Source organism: Magnolia sinica, chromosome 10, assembly GCF_029962835.1.
Source record: "Magnolia sinica isolate HGM2019 chromosome 10, MsV1, whole genome shotgun sequence".
Classification (NCBI taxonomy): Eukaryota; Viridiplantae; Streptophyta; class Magnoliopsida; order Magnoliales; family Magnoliaceae; genus Magnolia; species Magnolia sinica.
The window spans coordinates 568707-585706 of record NC_080582.1 but is presented as its reverse complement, the minus strand read 5'-3'; the positions used below and the strand labels follow the sequence as shown (position 1 = coordinate 585706).

General features: G+C 39.9%; 1 pseudogene; it reads left to right on the top strand.

Moving 5' to 3' along the window:
• Positions 1-13675: 13675 nt before the first annotated feature.
• The window catches only part of LOC131257677 (putative 4-hydroxy-4-methyl-2-oxoglutarate aldolase 3), a 63695-nt pseudogene continuing 60370 nt past the window's right edge, over positions 13676-17000 (top strand).

Genomic DNA, 17000 nt, shown 5'->3' with positions numbered 1-17000 from the left:
GAAGATTATACTGGAAAAGCGATAACTAAAGATAGAAAAACACCACTCTGTGTACACCATTGGATGGAATAAGGAGATAAGTGAAACAAAAGTAACTAAACAATGTCATATTCCATTCTCCATTGGTAAATATTATAATAATGAAGTAATGTGTGACGTACCCGATATAGATATTTATCACATGTTATTTAGTCAACCATGATAATAAGATGTTAATGCTACATATAAAGGTTAAGATAATATATTTATTTTTGTTAAAGATGATAGAAAGATTATCCTTGTTCCTATAGGAATGGAGAGCAAACCCAAGACTTTTAAAGTAGAGGGATGGTTTCTATAATTGAATAAGATTTCGTTAAACAATTTGAAGAGACATGAGAGATCAATGCATTAGTTGAAAACAAAAAGTATGTAGAGCTCATGAACAACTTAGAGGATTTGAAACTAGTGTTGCATGAGTTCAATGTGATTGTATTCAATGAACTTCTTAAGGAAATATGTCTCATGCGAGATATACAAAACCACATTGACGTTATCCTAAGGACAAATCTGGCTAATTGCCCACATTATCATAAAGAATGCGAGAACTTGCAAGCACAAGCGGTGGAATTGATCTATAAAGGTCAAGTCAAAGAGAGCATGGGTACACATGATATTCCAGCTCAAGAGTCTAATTCAAAGTACAAAGAAATGTCCGATAAACATTGGCGCTAGAAGTAATTTGAGTGTCATGAGTCAAGTCTCTCGAGTTACTCGATGACGAGTTTTTTCCAATTGAAGGGGGTCCAATGTAGAACATGACATAGATACATTTTTAGCATGATTGGACCAAAAGAAGGTGAACTGTCAATTAGCCATTATTTTTCTAATATATTTTTTTTATTTTTAAAATTTTAGATTCCCATCTTTTATATATATATATATATATATATATATATATATATATATATATATATATATATATATATATATATATTACTTGTAATCGTGCTTAGAAATTTTTTAACAAAGTTTATTTAAAATTTCTAGTTTTAGAACTTAAGCTTTAAAAGAGTTTTATTAGAATTATGACTTTTATTATGATTAGAATTTTGACGTTTGTTGTATTTAAAAATTTTGATTTATTTTGTCTTTATTAATTGTGTAATTGAGATAATTAGACAATATATATTAGTCAATAAAATATTTGAGTTTTATCTTCTTCTTCTTCTTCTTCTTTTTCTTTTTTGTTATTAAGTGGATTCAAAAAATTCTATTGTGAATTCAAAGCTTTTATTAATTGAGGAAGATGATGACCATGGGTATATTGAGCCTCACCTTGGCTAGAGCAATCCTTGTAAATATCCTCTACATATGACAGTCATAATCTCTCTCTTCGTGGCCCACCGATGGATTCCAAGATCTTCGTGGCCTACCAATGGATTCCCAACAAGAGAAATACAACAATCGTCTACGTTCAAATACAAAAGGTCATAGTATTGACCGTTGGGATCTTCTAATCTGATAAGTTCATATGCAACATGCTGGAAACTTCCAAATTGTGTACCACCAGAAAAATGTTGAGCGGGACCATTCTTCAAGTGGTCCTGCATCAGAAAAAAGGTCGAGTACAAGAAACTTCCCAAATTGTGTACCACCTTGATGAGTGGCTACCCTGATTTTGGTCCAAGGCATAATCACAGTGGGCCCGACCAGATGATAATTCAGAGGAGCATGACAACTTCGCCACCTACGCACGGGTGGAGTAATCACATTGATATTTGCAAAGCCCACAGACGTGTGCTAGGCAGGTCATGAACGTTAGTGGTAGGTTGGCTAACATGTACAATATCCAAGCCGCCCATCAGGTAGGTACGACCTTGTACATATTCTGGCCCATTCGGCGGGGTGTCCACAATGTTAGAAACAGTCCAACGGATAAGAAAACTTCAGACTAGTTTTCTCATCCACACATGAATAATGAATGGTATTGGTTCTTAAGTCCCAGACCTAAATCTTGGATTGAATTTCCTATAATTATCACAGTGGGCTCTATAAAAATCAAAATTGCAACTCTCTCCAGCTCAGCAATTTTCATTTGATAGGGCCACTTGAATAAAGACAGCTTAATATTAGGCATCTAATAAATGGAATGGGTTTTGCATAAACATCCAGGTGGGGCCGTAAAAAATAAGAGTAAGGTCCCGCCCAACTGTTTTACTCTGACAGGGCCACTCAAAGAAGTCGGCTTAATCTTTTAGTCCTAGGCGTAACATGAGATTAGGCATCTAATATTGAATGGAGTGGGTTTGCATAAACATCAAGGTAGGCCCTTTAAAAAAAAGGGTAAGCGTTCCTGCCCAAGATCAAGAAGATGTTCCTTTTAGTGACACTTATGAAAGTGGATCCGTAGCCCAAGACCAAGAACAAACAGAAGCCCAGGCCCAGTTGTTCAATCAGCTCCAGATCTTCGAGCCCAAGCCCGTCAAAGAAACGGAGACTTAGAAGACGGCAGAAGACCAGATAGGTCAGGAGTCAGGACAGCTAAATTGTGCTTCTTCCTCCTGAGCCTACGTGGAAAGCAAATTCCACTGACCGACAGACCGCATCTCCTTTTGCACCGAAAGCAGAAGGCCACGTCATGGCTCCAGGTGAGCGAACGTTCTCCATTAGTCCACGTCAGCAAGTGCCTCCCTTAAAAAGTGACGTCTCACTGATAAAGACGGACAGGGATTCCCTGTAAAAGCCTCTTGAAACTTAGGTGATGTTTTGAGAAATCCACTCATTTCCTCCATTTTTTTTAAGATTATTTAAAGACATTTGGCCAAAAAATGATCCGGATCCAATACTTAGGTGAGCTAAAAACGCAAGTATTAAACGTCAACAGTTGAGATATTCGTGTGACCACGAAAGGCTTGAGTCAGGATAGTATTTGTGTTTTCATTTTATTCGTGTGGCCACGAAAGCCTTGTATTAGGATAATATTCTTGTTTACATTTCATCCCAACATGAATGATGTTATAAACATTATAGATGTCATATAAACATTACCGTTGATGTGAGGAACGTTTCAACGGCAGAAATTTCCCTGCACACATTTTTCTCGTTAGTGCAGCTCATTTGAGTCTTGGGCCTGCTCAATTTTGATCTCTAGTCGATCAAAAAACGGATGAGTAAGGTGAATTTCCCACCAACATCACTGTATGCCCCACCTAAATATCTACCGCAGGAGCCTTAGGGCCCGTTTGGCCGGTGAGATTGGTAGGGATTGGATGGTATTGGAAGGGATTGGAAGTTAAATCCCGGGATTGATCGGCGTGCTAAACAGAGTTAGTGATCTGATCCCAATTACATGGATCTTAAGACAATCCATTGACAACACCATCATTACCTTTAAATCCCATCCAATTCACCTTAATCCGTTCAAATTTACCTTATGCGTGTTTGGTTCGAGGGACGGGAAGGTTTAATACCAAAATTGGCCCGACATGTCAAACAGACTGGATATAGCAATCCAGGGGTAGAGCAATCCCATGGATCTCAAGACAATCCACTGACAACGCCGTCATTACCTAGAAATCTATCCCATCCACCCTAGTACCATTCAATCCCTTCCAATCCACCCGGCCAAACGGGCCCTTACTGCGAAAGTCTTTGCAAAAAATCCGAATACTTCCTACGAAAGGCTTTGCAAGAATTCCGCGTCCGATAAAGAAGACGCCTTGCTGCGAAGAAAGCAAAAGCACGCATGACCGACAGCCGTGCCTGACAAAATGTGACAGCGCACCCAAAGACGGCCGAAAGAAGATTCGGCCTTCTCTTTTATTTCATTCTAGTTTTGAATGTTTGGAGTCCGGCGTCTCTCTAGTCTAGGATATCTCCTCTCGCCCCTCGAAGTCTCTCTGTAAGTCCTCTTCCGGGTCTCTCTGTGAGTCCTTTTATTTTAATATTCGCTTATTTGCTTTCCTTGCTATTGTACTATTTGCTCTAATTTTCCGCACTCTCTCCTTTAAGTCTTTCAATTTGAGAAGATCTTCGAATTTGGTATCAGAGCCATGTTAATTTTTGTTTTCTTAATAATTTTGCATATCATGGATAGACCTCCTGACCGTCCATACCTTAAGACAATTAAGTCTACACAAGAGACATTAAGTATCTCTGCAAACAGAGTAATGGGATTGTCAACAATCTCAAATGGATTCTCAAAGCCTTAGCAAAGCTTCTTACTTAGACCTCAAGGAATATGTTCGCTTTGAACGTTACCTTGAATAAACATCAGACCTCAACTATGGCTAAGTTAGAATTGATCCATGCAGGAAGCAATAGTCTTGACAGACGAATTCCTGAAAATCCAACAGAAGTCCTGACAGCAATTCTAGATCCTAGCAGATTTACGGAAACTGTTGGCTTAGACCCTATTCTTGAAAGGCTCATCTCCTTAGAGAATAAGATAGACCATTTAGCCTCTCAGTCTAAAGACAATGAGATCATTAGGCTAACCCAGCAACTTGCTGCTTATGACCTTGCACTTGGAAAGAAGATCCAAAGTGTAGTCGAAGCAACCAATGCTAGGGAATCAGACATTCCAGACAGCTTCTCACTCGTTATCAATGAGTAAGCAAGACTTTATGGAAATAGCCAGGCACGCAGCCTTATCTAGTGCCACCAGTCCAAGAAGAAGTTCTCTTCACTAAAGATGAACTACTCGACAAGATTGATAAGACAATGAAGGCAAATGCTTCTTATCTTCTCACAGACCAAAGGCAAGAATACAGCTGAAATGGATCAGTTGTTTCGCCAAAGCCTCAACTTCATTTCTGCTGGTTTAATCCAGATTTCAAATGAACAAGCCCGAGCTAAGCTTTATAACATAGCATGTTGTAAGCTAAGCTACATTCGCGAGTTTTCCAATGATTTCATGGATACTCATGCGAAATGTGAAGACTGTTCAGAAGAGCTCAAAGACCTCTACTTCAGGAAAATCCCTGGAATAGGAGAACAACTTGGACTCAAATACTATAACGAGTTCATTGGTGAAAAGATGAACACAATCGGTGAAAGAGTCAATTTTGTTCTTGACCACCTGACCTATAAGAAAGACCGGCAAAGACCATCGTGACAGTAACCTACCAACTCAGTGGGGTTGTCACAAGATCAAGTCCAATAAGAGATACAAGAAGAAGTATCATCAAAGCTCTAAACATAAGAAGTATCGAGAAAACGACTTCTATCCACATTGGAAAAGGAAGAGATACAGATTCAGAAAATCGACCTCTTTCAGAGACCCAAAAGAACATGAAAAGCGTTTCAAGTCCCGCTTCTATTTCAAAAAATTAAACGAAAGGTCCCCAATCCTCTTACAGATAAGAAGATCGACCCTGCCAAAGCAGAATGTTGGCAGTGTGGCAAAACTGGACACTTTGCGTCCAAATGCCTCAATAAGACCAAGAATGCCAAACGAATCAACGCAATGATTCAAGCAGCCCTCTTTGAGGAAGACCCAAAGGATATCCTTTACCCAAGTGAACTAAAGGATTATCTAGATGACCAGTCATCAGTATATTCAGTGGAATCATACTATGACGAACCTCTTAGTATGAATTGCCATACTATAGAGCAGACCTCTTCAGACTCTTCCAGTAATTCTGAAAGCTCTGAATCCGAGACCGAATCTGATTCATCAAATAGTAGGAGAGATATAAATCCTCTACAAATCATGATGATGATTCCATCTCGAACCAAGACCATAGAGACCAATAAACCATTTAACTTCGAGCAAGATACTTTTGCATTCGAAGATAGTGACTGTATGTTCAGAAGTAGGCACACCTAAGTGTGAAACTCTTTGGAACACTCCAATGACTTATTCTCAGCCCTTCATAGGACCATGGAGATTTTGCCTACGGAATTCTCATTCTAGGTTTCACTGTGAAAGATGTCATGACCTCACTCCAAGAACACTAGATGAAAATGGTAGTTTCATGGTTGAGCAGACCCATGGAATTGTATTCCATAAGACTTGCTTCGTAGCCGAAATTGGTGAACGAATTGACCAAGCCCGTGCAATGCGTGTCCTCCAACTATATTCGGCCCATTGGCTTGAAGTCGAAGAACAACGATTCGCCCAGCTCTTAGGGCTTGTTTGGGAGCGTGGATTTGAAACCCCCTGGATTCGGAACCCCCTGGATTGCCAACGCCTTGGATTCGGAACCCCCTGTTTCTGTTTGGCACCTTGGATTTGCAACCCCATGGATTGTAAAATTTGTGTTTGGGAGTGTGGATTTAAAACCCCCTCAAATTTTGTGGTATATTTGTATGAATAGTAAAAGAGACCAAGTAAATTATTTAAAATACCCAAAGTGTTTAAAATATACTACAACATAAATAATTATGATAACAAGCCCATCAAAATATACACATTGGAAAAAAAAAGGTAATTCCGAACTTCAGGTGGGCTAGAAAAGTGGGCCCACTAAATTTCACCATTGTCATGTGTTAAGATAAACATATCTACTCTAATTTCATCTGTTTTTCCATATAATTTTAGGAGTTGAGCCAAAAATTGAAGCATATACAAAGCTCAAGTGGAACATACCACAAGAAACAATGGAAATATTAATTTCCACTGATGTTTATTTGTCCTCCAACCTGTTCTTAAGATCACACGGACATGGATGAAGTGAAAACACAATTATCAACTTGATTTAAAACTTCCGTGGCCCCCAGTAACTTTTCAACAGTAGATTTTCAATTAACACTTTTTTCAATGGTCTAGTTGAGTTTTTTATATGCTTTATTTTTAGGCTAACCTACTAAAAGTATCTGATAAAATAGATGGACGGAGGGGATAATATGCATGAATGACGGTGGCCTTACATTGTATTTTAAAGAATGCACAGGGCTGCTTGCATAACGCTAAAATGTGGTGGCTTTACAGGGACGTTGTCAACTTTTTTCATTTTTATTGCAAAAAACAAAGTTCTTTAGGTTCCTTAATGATAGTTGGAAATCCACACCGACTATAATATGAGTTATCCTATTTTGGGCTTAGGACCTAAATTTCAGAGCCATTGGTAGTTCAAGTTGATCACACAGTTAAAAACAGTGTAAAAGCAATTATAATGGTTGAATTTGTTTTCATTCATATGGCCCACTTGAATGATATTTACCCCTAATTTTTTTCTCAAATCTTAAATTTTAATGGGATATATAATGGCTGAATTACACCGTCCATATAACCATCATGGTGGGACATGAATAAAGTGTTCTCGTCCTTCCATTCACTGTTTAATTTGGTGTGGCCCATGTTAAGCCTAAATTAGTATAATATTTTGGCCATACGGATAAATTTTGACAAGTCATCACATAATCAAAATAGATTTTGCATAACTATTTTAGTGGGTCATCTAAATAATAAATTGCAATTCATTCAAAGAAAACAGTAAAATATAAACCAACCTTTACAGTCCGTCTCCTTCAAAGAAAACAGGTCCATCTCCTTTAATACCAGCAATGGCGCAGCAACCTTCCTGCAAACCTTCTGCACTCTAGCGGTAGTATAGCGGTAACCTTCGCGGTACCAGAGAGTTGCAGTTATAGTCACAGTTTTTTTGAATGAGATAGACTTTGCTGGGTTGCATACGAATATAGGTTTTTAAAGAAAATCTTCAAACGGTTAGATTTTCGACCATTGAGCTGCTTTAAAAGGCAATCCAAGGTTGGACCTTGGATTGCAAACCCCCAGATTGAGGGGATTGCCAACCCCTAGTTACTTTAGGGGTCGTTTGGCACCGTGGATTGAAGGGGATTGGCAATCCCCAGGATGTTTGGCACCATAAAGTAACTGGGGGTTGGCAATCTAGGCGGTTGGCAATCCCCTCGATCGGGGGGTTTGCAATCTAAGGTCCGACCTTGGATTGACTTTTTAAAGCAGCGCAACAGTCCGAAATCCGACCGTTTGAAGGTTTTCTTTAGAAACTCATATTCGCATGCAACCAAGCAAAGTCTCTCTCATTGTCTTCTTCATTCTTTAAAAAAACTATGACCATTACCGCAACTCTCCGGTACCGTGAAGGTTGCTGCTATACTGCCGCTAGAGTGTAGAAGGTCTACAGCAAGGTTGTTGCGCCATCGCTGGTATAGAAGGAGACGGACCTGTAAAGGTTGGTTTATATTTTACTGTTTTCTTTGAATGAATTGCAATTTATTAGTTGGATGGTCTACTAAAATGGTTATGCAAAATCTGTTCCGACTATGTGATGACTTATCAAAATTTATCTGTATAGCCAAAATATTATACTAATTTAGGCTTAACATGGGCCACACCAAATTAAACAGTGAATGGAGGGACGAGAATACTTTATTCATATGTCCCACGATGATGGTTATATGAACGGTGTAATCTAGCCATTATATAGCCCATTAAAATTTAAGATTTGAGAAAAAAATTTAGGGGTAAATATCATTCAAGTGGGCCATATGAATGAAAACAAATTCAATCATTATAATTGCTTTTACACATTGTTTTTAACTGTGTGATCAACTTGAACTACCAATGGCCCTGAAATTTAAGTTCTAAGCCTAAAATAGGATAACTCATATTATAGTCGGAGTGGATTTCCAACTATCATTAAGGAACCTGAAGAACTTTATTTTTTGCAATAAAAATGAAGGAAGTTGGCAACGTCCCTGTAAAGCGACCACATTTTAGCGTTATTCATGCAGCTCTATGCATTATTTAAAATACAATGTGGGGCTACCATCATTCATGCATATTATCCCCTCCGTCCATCTATTTTATCAGATACTTTTAATGGGTTAGCCTAAAAATAAAGCATATAAAAAAAACTAAGTGGACCACACCATTGAAAAAAGTGTTAATTGAACATCTACTGTTGAAAAGTTACTGGGGGCCACAGAAGTTTCAGATTAAGTTGATAATTGTGTTTTCACTTTATCCATGTCCGTGTGATCTTAAGAACAGGTTGGATGACAAATAAACATCACTGGAGGCCTTGTAAAGGTTTCAATAGTGGAAATCAATATTTCCACTGTTTCCTGTGGTATGTTCCACTTGAACTTTGTATATGCTTCAATTTTAGGCTAAACTCCTAAAATTATATGGAAAAACGGATGAACGACATGGATAAACCACACACGTTGACGGTGGGCCCAACGGAGTTCACTCAGGTTTAAAAGGAAACCCTGAGCTTTAAAAGGAAAACCACTTATAACTATTAAATTACAAACAATGGTTAAATTTAATAGGCCCACCTGAAGTTCGGAATTATCTCTTTTTTTTCCAATGTGTATATTTTGATGGGCTTGTTATCATAATTATTTATGTTGTAGTATATTTTAATCACTTTGGGTATTTTAAATAATTTACTTGGTCTTCTTAAATATTCATGCAAATATATCACAAAATTTGAGGGGGTTTTAAATCCACACTCCCAAACACAAATTTTACAATCCAGGGGGTTCCATATCCAAGGTGCCAAACAGAAACAGGGGGTTCCGAATCCAGGGGTTTTCAAATCCACGCTCCCAAACAGGCCCTTATGGTGCCAAACAGCCTGGGGATTGCCAATCCCCTCCAATCCACGGTGCCAAACGACCCCTTGAGTTTGAAAAAGGCTAAAAAAGCTGACCTCCTTTTAAAACAAAACGTGAAAGGAAAGACCATTGTCCAATTGATCGATAATCCTGACAATTCAGACCTTGACTCAGAAACTTCTGAGTTACCTCAAGACCCTGATTGGGAAATAGTTAACCGCTTTAAAGCATTAACTATCAACCAACATTCTTCAGATCCAGTCCCCACGCAATCATTGCTAAGATCTGAACGAGCAGCCCTCCTGCCTTGTCTAACCCCTAGTTTACCAAACTATGGAAACAAGCAGATAAAAGTCCTCATTGATACTGGAGCATGCATTTCTCTGTGTGTCCCATCAATGATTCCTAAACAATATTGGTTCAGGAACACTAGACCTATCAATATCACCGTTGTAAACGATGATAATCTGCAGTTCCAATACTTGACTAAAACAGTCAGATTAGAACATGCACAGATCTCGTTCCTTTTGGAACAAGATTTCTGGGTGTCTCCAACACCAGGTGTAGATTATGATTGCATCTTAGGAATGGCCTTCCTACAGAAATACATGCCCATCAAATTAGACGAAGTATCACTGACCCTCAGTGTGAGATCTAATTTTGATACAGTCCTTCCCCTTTGCTATGTCCCTTCTACATCAGAAGTCGCTGACAGAAGCAATGGTGGATATTTGGGAAATCCTGTTTCTTCTAAATCGCGATTCTCTCTACCACGCAAGCCCAAAGATGTGCTCACATCTTCAAGACCTGCAAGAAAACCGCGCACATGTCCTGATGATAATTGTAATAGACCCCCTGTTCATTATCGTATCCCAGACCATCAATCTCAATCTTCTTTAGAATATGAAGCAATGCTTCAAGAGATTGAAGACCATCACCTCAAGCTCAAAGTAGCTAGAGTAGATGAAAAGAAGAACAAACCCAATGAGAAGTACTTCCCTTTCAAAGACATAGACCAAAATAAGGACGATTCTGATCAGTTCTTAAAAGCCCTTGGGAATAATCTTGGTACTAACCCAACTCAACAATGGCATATAGAAAAACCTATATGTAAACTTGTCCTCATAGACCCAGACCGGCAGATCAAGGGAAAACCCTTTGTCGCCAACCTGGATGAACAGAAAGAATTTCGAAGGCAGTGTGATGCATTTCTAGAGAAAGGTTTCATTCGTGAATCTAAGTCCCGACATTCATCCACAGCGATGCTTGTCAACAACCATGCCGAACAAGTTCGAGGAGAACAACGGATGGTTATAGACTATCGTCTACTGAATAACAACACAGTTGACGAACATTACCAGATCCCTGGTAAACAGACCTTGATAAAAGCTATCCAAGACCGAAAATGGTTTAGTAAGTTTTACTGCAAGTCAGGCTTCTACCAGTTTTCAATGGAAGAATCTTCCATTCCATGGACAGCATACACAGTCCCTCAAGCCAAATATGAATGGCTAGTTATGCTATTTGGTTTGAAGAATGCCCCTCAGATCTTCCAGCGAAGAATGGATAGTATCTTTAGAGACCATGCAGACTACTGCTTTGTCTACATAGACGACATATTAGTAGCCTCATATGACCGTGATACGCATAAGAAACATCTTACTGTGATCATAAACAAAATAGTCCAACATGGCCTTGTGATTTCACCATCCAAGTGTCACATGTTAGCCCACGAGATTGACTTCTTAGGAGTTCATCTTAAGAACGGATCAGTCACCCTCCTAGACCATATCTCTAAGAAAATCTTAGATTTTCCAGAAGATATTGAGACCGGACAACAACTTCAGTCATTCTTAGGAATACTGAATTGTGCATCTGACTATATCAAAAATATAGCTCAGATTTGTGGAAAGTTTGTCTCCCAACCTTCTCAAGATTCAACAGACCAACCCTTGGACATGGAGTCCCCATGACAAGAAATTAGTCCAGCAAGCTAAAAATCTAGTCAAAGACTTGCCAGCTTTAGCTCTTGCAATGAAAGATGATAGATTCATCCTCAAGACAGATGCCTCAAAAGAGCAATGGGGTGCAGTCTACTTCATTGTCAATCAGTTTGACAAAGAGAAGAAGCAATGCCTAAATTGCTACAAGTCCAGTACGTTCAAGAAAGCTGAACTAAACTACCACATGCACAAGAAAGAACTTCTCACAGTCCTATATGCATTCAAGAAGAATGTATTAGACCTTAGACCATATCCATTCATTTTGGAAACTGATTCGACCTTTGTGATGCATTTCTTTAATAAACCATTAGTGCATACACAATCTAGACTACTAACCTAGCAGCCTTACTTTGAAGGACTTCGATTCTCATGTAAGCACATCCCAGGAAAACAGAATGTTCTTCCAGACATTTTGTCAAGAGACCCGGTATTTGCTCTTCATCAAGACAATACCTCAAACCTGCAGTTGCATGACCAGTTGCCAATTCCTCATTTAGAATATAATTAGATCGATGATTACCATGATTATGCATGTGAAGTTTTTTTTTTTTTTTAAATGCATGTGAAGAAGTTGCTAACATTTCTTTGTTGACTTTTAGCAGAGAACCTGAAGGCAGCATCAACATGCATGCGCACAACCCCAGTCAACAATGTCAACAATCCTGCCTCTTTTAGAGGAGGATGTGGACTGGCGTGGCTTCAACGCCCAGTCAACAAGACCAGAGGTAGCAGCAATGCCCTCTCCAAAAGACACAACTGCCATGGAGTCTATGTTCCAACAGTTTGTGAAATACTTGCAAAAACAAGGACAAATAGCTTCGAGCAGTGCTACTGGCTTAGATACAGTTAAAGACAACAAGACCAACTCGTTAGGAGTTTGCACAGGCTTAGCTCCTGTTAATGCAACCCAGTCCGACATGGTTCGCCCTGTCCATCAGACCACCGTTTCACACGGTAGTACAGCCTTTGCAGCTGTTAACGCTAACAAGACCATCGCGATTGGCGATAGCACTGGCATCGACCAACAAGAAGACTATGGTACGCCAAGTCTCCTTCCAGACCTCCAGTTCTTCGAACAATGGAGATCAAGACTCATCCGATCCCTTGCAATTCAAAGAGGTATCGAAGAAGAAGAAGTCCAAGATGGTAACCCTGAATACCATTGATGTTATTCTGCCTCTCCCAGCCTTGAATCCAGACAATCAACAGAAATATCTAAGCCCTTTGAAACTCCTGTCCAGTCATCTACCTCACGGATCATTAATGACGGAAAGGATTCAATCAGACCCAGAATAGCAATGCATACTTTCAGAAAGTACTTTGCATATGCCATTCAGCAAATGAAGACTGCACAGCAGCCTACATTAACCTGGCATAAAGATGATGCCAAGACCCAGCAACACATTAGTGAAGCATTAAAGAAAAATAGGGTTCCTCACTTAAATTATCGTGATGTGTTTGCAAAAGGCTCTAAAACCTTAGGTGATACTCATCTCCTTTGTAGATGGAGTAACGATATCGAGATCCCTTCTGGAACCTCCAGAATGACCATCCTAAATGAGAACTGGGTAAACTCATTTGCTCAGTCTGGATATCGATATTTGACCATTGGCTTATTCCAATGTAGACTCCAAGGTTTGCATTTAGCCAAATCAGGATTACAAGCCTGCACAGTCCTTCTCAATGAAATATTTCAATCATTTGATGAAAACATCATCGGAATGGGAGTCCTCAACATGGAGGATAATGTAGAATATTTCCAGTGCATACCTGCATATGCTATTCCCATAGAAAAAGCCATGCGAGTTCAACTTGCAATCCAAGTCAAGGGATACCCTGACTTGATAGACCAGTCCACTAAATTATTGTCTGTACAATGGCAATGTTTAGTACAGTTCCATCAAGAACCTGCGAGCCCTTCAGAAGCGTGAATAGTTCACCACATCGACAACTTGAAGATCTCTCTTATGAAGACCTAAGTGAAAGGTTACGAACAATTACGTGAAGAAGCCACTTGGTATTAGTGGTTCGAAGAGTTTTTCCGCCATTTACCCATCGTCACATATGAAGACCATGAGCATGTGATTACCAAGCTTATGGGTACTACACACTCATACTACATACTCATACCACACACTAGAATGATTTGCTTCACGACATGCTCATCGACATCGAGCAGCATTCTAAAGAAATGATTGGATATCCACCATTAAAATCCTCCGAAGGCCCATTGTACTTTTTATTTGACATCCAATATGTTGATTAGGTCATAAAGACCCAGATGAAGGGATAAAATAAATATCAGCTAGATGCAAAGCTTTTATGGCCCCAAAACATTTTTAATGGTCAACGTTCATTCAACACTCTTTCTTGTAATGTGGTCCACTTGAGATTGATATATAGCTCATTTTTTTTTTCATATCATAAAATGATCTATAAAAATAGATGGACGGTATGGATGAAATATATACATCATGGTGGGGCCCTCAGAGCACCTACCACCAGCCAATGGCCGGTGGCAGGGGGAGTAGCCAATCCGTTTCCACTTGAATTAGGTCAGCTTAATCTTTTAGTCCTATGCGTAACATGAGATTATGCATCTAATATTGAATGGAGTGGATTTGCATAAACATCAAGGCGGGCCCTTTAGAAAAAGGGTAAGCGTTCCTGCCCAACTGTTAAAAAATATACATCTGGCTAATATATTTAAGAGAAGTAATATTTAATAAAAGGCACCCTTATTTTTTAAGCACTCATTAAGATGGTTATGTTAGATCCACTCCCACCATTAGATGTGTATTTATAGATTACGCCTAGATCCAAAATATTGGGTTGAACCTTAACTCAGGCAGACCACATCAAAGGAAACAATTGGCAAAGAGAAGTTCCCCCTGATTTTTAGATGGTGAGAGTTATGTGAAATCCACTCTAACCATTAAATATCACACCAAATTATGGCTGAGGCCCAAAAATCAGGGCAATTTGTAATGCAGGTGAGGCTACACTAAGGGAAATAGTTCAAAAGGTGAGTGTTGCCATGTATACTTTTTCTGGTCCACTTGAAACTTCAAGAGGATGGATTTGCGGACCCTGGTCTAACCTGCGGTGACGTGCATGGTGGTTGGAGGTGGATTTTATTTTATTTTCCCTTCACACACCCTCGCACACCAGAATGGGTACTCAAACCCATGGACCTCAGTGCCATGAGTAATGACCCATCCGAGGTGGATTCAACATAAATAGCCTCAACCAAGCGACTACCCAACCACCGCCCCTTTGTTTGCCCTGCCAACCCTTTTTTTTTTTTTTTTTTTTCCTTCTTCTTCTTTCCTGTAGTGTGGTTCATAAGAGATTTGGATCTACTTCATTTTTTGGGCTCATGCCATAAAATAGTCTGAAAAAATGGATGGAAGGCATGGATAGGATACATACATCATGGTGGGGCCCACATAGAACTGTCAGCAGCCACCTCAGTAAGCAATCCGCGTCCCCAATGTATGGTAGGATTAAACGTCGGATGTGAGCCTCCACGTTAGACATTGCACAGATGAGAGCCATCAGATGTACGGCTTTGGTGGATACCAAGGACAGTTCATCCCTGACTGTGGGGCACACCACAATGTATGTGCCTCACATCCACACCATCCATCCATTTTGACAGGTCATTTCAGGGCATGATCCCACAAATGAAGCAGATCTAAATCTTATAAGGACCACATCACAAGAAATAGTGGTGACTGAATTACCACCCTTAGAAGTTTTTTGGGGCCACCCAAATGTTTATTTGCAATCCAACCTGTTGACAAGGTCACAAAGATCTGAATAAAGTAGTGGCCACACAAATATCAGTTTGATCCAAAACTTTTGTGGCTTACTAGAAGTTTTTAATAGCCAATCACCACAATTTCCGACTATGTGGTCTACCTGAGATTTGAATCTGCTTCATTTTTTGGATAATGCCTTAAAATAATCTTTCAAAAATAGATGTATGATGTAGATAAAAGAGGAGTCACACAGGATTTTCAGCACCAACTAGTACGGAGATCTCAGATTTTTGAGATATAATTCCGACGTCCCAAGAAGTGCCCCACAGCATGGATGGTCTAAGGAGGAAGATGAGTCACCACTATTTTAAAATGGTGCGGCTTATGGTAGTGCCATATGGGAGACGGTGGGTCAACACCACTGTAACCCATCCACAATAGCTCTAGCAAGATGGAACTTTGTAATCATCCAGCCATCTAATTCCCACTCATCCACTTTAAAGTGACCATTCTACGGCATGGTTAGATTAAACTTTGGATATGATTTTCAATGTTAGTGCATGCACAGATTAAAAAAAGTAAGATCTACGGTCTAGATCGACTGCCCTGCCTACCATGTATTAGTCTTGTAAGTGAGACCCATCAGAAGTGATCATTTTTTTCTTTTTTCAACAGGTGGTCTTCGTTGCAGGGCGCACCTTGTGCAGAGCTGTGATGCCCTGCACAACTGACATATGGGCATTGGGTTGTGTCGGACCAAGCCCAGTTAACTTGTCCTAGCTTGGGCCATAGGTCCTAAGTGTGGGCTAATCTAGCCAAGCCCAAACTGACCCATAGCCACGTCTACACTTGTGTGTTGTTCTCCCACGTACAACAGATGTCATATAGGATTCTGGTAGAGCTGGACAGGATGACTCGACTCGCCCGACTCGTTCAGACCCGGCACGATCTGAGTCAAGTAGGTGAGTTGATCCAAATCGAGTAGACTTTGTCTAATCCGAACTCAAACTGAGTCGAGTTCAGGTCACCCAGTAACCCAACTCGGATCGACCCCACATCTTGCTCAGTATTGAGTCGACTCGATCTAAAACCCGACTCATGTGTGTGTATATAACCTCAAATTTGAGATGTTGTGTGGTTGATGGAGAGGCTCCAATTCTGATAGGTGCACATAGGTTTTGAGTTGTGATTTCTGCCCATGGATACCTGCTGTACCTGACCCGACTCAGGGCCAACTCGACCCAACTCAGTACTGTGACTGGGTCGGACTCAGTCCAGATTAGTCCAGGCTAGACCCGGTCTTGGATTGGATCAGGCATGCTGTACTCTCCGGATATCCTATAACAGGAAGCTGTGTGGGCCCACATGAATTTCATGTAACAATTCTATTTGATTCAGTTTTCAAGGCAACAATAGGACAGTAATCTAAAAATCAGTCATTCGGAAACCCCATGTGGGTTAGACCACACAGAACAGCGGGGATTAGACGCTCACCATTGGAAACTTTGTGGCACCCACATGAGCTTGTAATAGGATAATATTTATGCATACAGTTGATCTAAATCGTAATAACGATATGAACACTTTGCATATCCTATAAACATCATGGTCGGCTCTAGGAAGGTTTCAATGGTAGAAAGTTGCATTCCCACTGTTTAATGTTGTGTGATCCACCTGAGGCTTGGATCTGCCTGTTATT